Source organism: Anguilla anguilla, chromosome 1, assembly GCF_013347855.1.
Source record: "Anguilla anguilla isolate fAngAng1 chromosome 1, fAngAng1.pri, whole genome shotgun sequence".
Lineage (NCBI taxonomy): Eukaryota > Metazoa > Chordata > Actinopteri > Anguilliformes > Anguillidae > Anguilla > Anguilla anguilla.
Window position 1 is genome coordinate 82668060 of NC_049201.1, and position 6600 is coordinate 82674659.

Here is a 6600-nt window from a genome sequence, read left to right on the forward strand (position 1 = left end):
CATTTGGTTCGATATTCTTTTTCTTAGGAACCTCAGTATTGTGTTGTTCTTAATATTGAACGTTATTAACTTGTATAGTGGCTGATATAGTTTACACTGTTTGGGGGCTTGTAGTTACCCTTGTTACTTGCACTTGGTGCTGTTTGCACAATAGAAAGCAAATGGCTGCTTTCCCAGAAGCTGAAAGAAAATAAATATTTGTAATTCAGCCAAATGTCCTCATGCAGGAGGTGAGGAGATGGCATGTGTTTGGAACGTGAACCTGCAAACCCCCCTGCCCCGCCCCAGTCCACAGGATGAGCCTGGGTCTGCACGCCCTGTGCTAACCTGGCCGGAGAGTCTTACCTGGGAAGGCAGGGAGAGGGGCTCTCCCGGGCATAGCACGCTGTAGTTGCCATGCCGACGGTAGATGGTGAAGTCGACCCTCGTTGCGGCCGTCTCCGGGGAGACCCCGCACAGGAAGGTGGCGGCCTTGCCAACGTCCTGGCTCACATTGCGAGGGACGACGGTGTAGGACAGGGCTGGGGATGGAGTGAGAGAGAGAGAGAGAGAGAGAGTGAGTGAGTGAGGGAGAGAGAGGGGGGGGAGAGAGAGAGAGAGTGAGTGAGTGAGTGACGGAGAGAGGGGGGAGAGAGAGAGAGAGGGAGAGAGAGAGTGAGTGGGGGGTGAGAGAGAGAGAGTGAGTGAGTTAGAGAGAGAGAGAGTGAGTGAGGGAGGGAGAGAGTGAGTGAGTGAGGGGGGGAGAGAGAGAGGGAGAGAGAGAGAGAGAGAGAATATAGAGGAAGGGCTGAAGAGTGGAATTCAGAGTCGATTTGAGGTAGGGTGTGTGGGGGGAGATTAGAGGACATTAGGAGTAACTCAGAGGAAGAGGAGGACAGGCAAAACAAGAGGCTTGTTGTCCCTTTTACCATAGAATAGTATGATGTATTGGCCCATGGCCCAGATTACTGTACCCACCCTGCAGGCTTAATGGGGTATAGAGCATTAGCTGACTGAGTGGCCTTGCTGACTCTTGACCACTTCAGTGGAATGGGAAGTCATCACTGGGTCTTTCGTGGAATTGCCTGTCGTGCTCAAAAACACTTTCACTTCTGACTTTTCGCTGCTTTCGTTTCATTTTCTCACAAGCCAGCCCCATTTGCAATGCCATGCCTGCACACACACACACACACGCACATACACGCACTCACACATGCACGCAAGCACGCACTCACACACGCACGTGCACGCAGGTACACAAAACACACACACACACACACAGAAACACACACACTGCTGATCTTTACCTTTTCGTAAAGCAGCTGGCTAGTCACAGTTACGGACTCTCATCATTATTCAGAGGATCCGAAGGATTTTAAAACAAACAACAACAATAAAAATAAAAAAATCTGGCGAGCATAATTCAACAACAGGTCCCTTACCTGTTGATACGGGAATGTGCCACAGTGTCACAGAAGAGAAGAAACAAACTCCTGCCAGCCAGCCGGACAACATGGCTCAGATCCTCCCTTTGCCAGAAAGATACGGTCCGGTAGGAGAGAAGAATCCCCCCCCCCACCCCCAAAAGCCACGACTTCCCCCTCCCCCCTTTTTTAGTTTTTTTTTTGTTTTTGGGTCTACAGCATCCCCGACACAGGAACTGAACAGGATGACTTCTCTGTTGACTCTGTCACAGGTACAGTGGGAAAGGTACACCTTGTCTGACGTCCCCGGGGAGGGAAAGAGGAATGGAACGTGAAACAGGTTTAGCAGGACTAGGCCAATTGTAGCTTTTTTTTCGGCAGCCAACAGCCAATCAAGCGCTTCCTTTCGATTTTTTTTATTTTTTTAACCCCCCAGCACTCTCTCTGCCTATCTGAGCTTATCTCCTGTGTTTTTAATCTGAGGCTATGTACCTTAAGGTAATGTCACCTTAAGGTAAGATTAAGGTATCACTCCTGCTGAAGGGCGACTAGAACAAGGATCTCTCCACAGAATTTCTACAGCAAACACGCAGCTGTGAAAATGTGCTGACAATTTAAAATTGAATGTGTGTGGTGGGGGCAGGGCGGGTGGGGTTTGTGGGGGGTTGGTGGTCAATTGAGCCCACCCTCCATTGTATTGTAAACGGTTGCTCTTCTGTGGAACGTCTGATTGGGCTTAAATGTTCCCACCCTCTCTCCTTCAGCCATTAGTGCTGTATTAACACTGTACGGCCCACACTGGACAGGCACATTCACAGAACACCATTCGTTCAGAACACCTGTATGTCAGCACATGTACCTTTATGGAGACATTGGGACTGAAAATGCTGATCTGGCATATTACTATCGCAGAGTGCATACTCCATGGGGGGAATTCTATATGGCCAGTAGCTTTAATTGTCCATGACAAATTGGCGCATCCTTATGATGTAATAAGAGGTCCTCAGCATTTACATGTTAGGCATCTAGCCGGCGCTCTTGTCCTGAGGGACTTATCCATGTGTACGATCACACTTGATCGTAAACCGTCAGAATGTTTCCTGGAACATTTCGGCATTCATCTTTTTTTTCTTACCTGTATTTGTTCATGGCTGTTTTCCTTATGCTAATCACATGAACGGGATTGCGCATAAAATTTACAAACAGTCAGAAATCGAGGTCTGCACATGTGTTGCGAATCCCATATTGGTTTATTTTGTGCGAACATTTTTAAGAACAAAAGAAAGACCAATTCAATAAGGGTTTTGTGAATGAGGCCCAATGAGTGGAAATGAAGAAAAGGCCCAAATTCGTATCATAATCAGGGTGGAGAAGGGGGAGGAGGAGGAGGAGAGAGAGAGAGAGAGAGAGACAGACCTCCTTATGCTACAGTGGGATCAGTAGCTATGAACTAGGCCAAGATAGAAAGGAATTTAACCAGGGATGTCATAGATTCCTCCGTGTTTTTCGCAGGAAGTCTTTCTGAAGTAAAGGGATCTGACCCCAGGGGTCACATTTAGACAGGGAGGTTCCCACCCGAAAAAGGGGGGAAACAGAAGCCTACTGTGCACCCTCGGCTCGGGGGCCCTCCTGTCTCCACCGTCCCCACGACTACCAGCGGCTGAACACAATGGCTCTTTCACTTACTGAACGGCACTGCAGTCCATCCATCACATTACACTTCGCAGACGCTTTCACCCGGAGGAGATTTACAAAGCTTGAATTCTTCTGCGTACTGATACGAAATGTTTTGACATTTTACAGCTTAGGAGCAATTCGGCTTCGTAAAACCTCACTCTGGGGCACAGCGGCAGTTCTCCATCGGGGGATACAAACCCGCAACCAACACGAGTTCCTTAAACCATTGCAGTACACGGCCGCCCCTCACCCAATGTGAAACCAGCCCTATTCTATGCAAATGAGACAACAATCTCAGTAACTCTCATGTCCCCAGCAAACAAACTAAACAAAAATGTATGCTAGCAAAAAAGTATGACAATCTGCCCAAACTGTGTGTGCAGTTCTCGATATATTAATTTACCTTCTGGAACTTTGACCGGCAAATATAACATAGGAGGTACAAATAAGAATCTGGCATTTCCTTACGTAAATACCCATTAAATATTGCTTTAACGTTGGCTCTGTCCCAACAGGACAAAATCACCAAATTTGATGTACTTTTTTAACATTAAAGTGTAAGACTCACATTGATTTTTTTAATTTTTATTACCAGCCTTTAACACCTTTATGAGGAAGTGTTTTTCTCAGATGACATGCGGAAACATTCTAAGAACCTGTTCCACAGCATCTCGCTGAAAGGATTGCGATTGAAAAAGAGATTGAATGACAAAAAATACAGTAGGTGCACATTACAGAAATATGTTAAAATAAATGTATCGGGTCACACCGACACCTCAAAGGAACAGGCGCTAGAGTTCACCTGGGAATTGGAATGGTGGACTGAAGAGTGATAAACCTGGGACCAGGTCTGGCAAAAAAGAAAAGATGAAGACAGAGACAGACAAGACAGACAAACACACATTTGACTATTCCTGAGTGTTGGGAGGGGAAAAAAACAGAGCATCTCTTAAATTAAAAGTTTATTTCAGTTCAGTACAATGTTATACCAGTTTTCACACGCACAGTTCTTTCCTTGAGCTGAACAGAACAAAGAATATATTTATAATTGTCAACAAATTACAATGCATGTGCCAGTTCTAAGCATTTCATAATCTCTGTGAAAACAAATACAAATTTACATACATTCACAACAAGTTTTGGGTCCTCGTCAGGAAAGCGGAATGAAGAACCACAGCCACGAGAAATGTGCAAGCTGCTCGACAACGTGGCAGAAAATCACGTACTGTGAAATCGCTCAATGCCAAGCGATTTACGCCAATTAAGGCGTGTCAAAAGAATCCTAGTGAAATGCGGGGGCTATACACGGTAACTCCATTTTACTTCATAAGACACTCCAACAAACATCAAGGTTGCAACAACAACAATAAAACAGTTAAGGAAAATGAATTTCCGTTCACAGAGAACGGAAAGCAGCACTGATGAGTACCTTGCCTTTTGCTACCAGGTTTTTACCGCAGAGGAGACTGGCGCTTGTGCTAACTTCAAACTTGTTGTCAAGGTAACTTGTTGTCTGGCCTCTCGCCAGATCGGTATTCCTACACGGTAAAATTCTATCAATGGCCAGCGCTGTTGCGGCACCTTGTGTTCGACCAGCTGTGTCTCGCGCCCGACCTGTTGTGCGCTTTGTATCATGTCACAAGCTGAATAAAAACTTGTTACGATTTAAAAAAAAAAAAAAAAAAAAAAAAACCCTTCTTGTGGGACCCCCAAAATCAAAAATCATTCTCCATCAACAAATTCCATCTCTCCAAAACTTCAAGGCACTTTAAAATAGGCCTTGATACAAGTCAAAATACTGATTCAAACAACGTCTGCATCCAACAGCTTGCATTTCCCGTTATGAAAGTGCGTGAGTAGTGATGTCATGGATTTCTGACACCGTCGCTCAAGAATAAAATAATTTGTCTCGCCTAAAATGTGCATTCCACCTAAAGAAAATTTCAAAATACACCGTCAAAAGGGCCTCGCTGTCAATTCTGTCAATTACCTGCTCCATCATGACCTGACGTCGCCTACTATATAATAAGTAGTATACATAAATTCTGACAGTTGTCAGAACAAAAAAAGGATCAAGGACTGGACTTCGTGGTTTTAGTCTAAATGTGTTGCTGGTTACAAAAATGCAGTTCTTCACCTTGAGTTATCAAAACACTGCGAAAATAAAGAAACAAACAAACACAATACTAAGAGACTAAGATGAAGGTATATAAACATTTGTTTTTCAGTCTGAAGAAAGGCAGGTTCAAAAAGGCCGAAAATAAGAGAAACAAAAGCCTCTTTCCATGGTGCCTTCAAAAAAAAAAAAAAGACAAATTATTTGGGTGCTCAGCTGGCCAAACTCTTCTGTGGGTCAGTGATTTTGGGGTGAGTTGGTGAAGCTGATGGTTGTAATGCAGGCCTATATGAAGAGTGGGTTGGGGGTAGATCCAACTCCGGATCTGATCTCAGGACTATAGTTCGCGTACAGCTCGTTGTGAATTTTCTTTGCTTATGTAGGCTACATATACACCGCTGCATAAATTAAGTTAAATATAACACATAGTGTCAATTAAAACACACACACACACACACACACACACAAGCACGCACACACACACACACGCAGGTAGAGGCTGCGGGCAACGAGGCAACATGATTAGCAACACCTTGCGTGAAGATTCACAGAATTATTAACGATCTCACCGAGGACCCTGACTGGGAAGCTGAGGAGGTGGGGAAAGTGCAAGAATGAGAACAGGAAATAACTTCCTGGAGCTTAAAATAAAAATAAAATAAAAAACATCATCCAGTTTCAGCCCATACCATGGGGCTTCAGGGGGTATTTAGATCCCAAATGTCCTCACAGTGTACTTTGTTCCTGACACATGGTGTATCTGGCTCAAGCCATTAGTGCATTAAACCCTTAAAAGAATGAATCCTCAAAACAGTGTGTGTGCGTGTGTGTGTGTGCGTGCGTGTATGCGAGTGTGTGTGTGTGTTTGTGTGTTGCTTTGAGGCAAGCATCTTGTTATGCACATCTTGGCTCCGCTGGGCCATTTCCTTAGCGGCCCTGCCTGTGTTTGCTCAGCTGCTTCAGAACGCACCTCATTGATTAATGTTGCATAAGTAACCAAAAAAAAAAAAAAAAAGGTGAATTATTTAAAGGACAAAGTGCACCATGGATAGAATAAATCTTGCTCCAGGTAAGGTCATTACCCCTCACAATGTTGGGTGGGGAAAAGCTGTAACGATACCTTCATATAACTTCACATAAAATAATTCACTTCACAGGTACATATCAGTCTACAAGACAGAACCATGTAATAATATCTGATAAGGTATGTCTCTCATACTTTTTCTATATCTGAAAATGCTTGAACAAAAGTGTCATTTGTAAGGCACTGACTTTCAGACTGCAGTTAACCATGATACACCTCCAACCATTTTGCCAATTACACAATTTTCATAAAATATAACTTTTTCAAAGCTGAAGCCTGCAGACTCCTCTAAAAACTGTCAAAGCACCAAAAGTAATTAA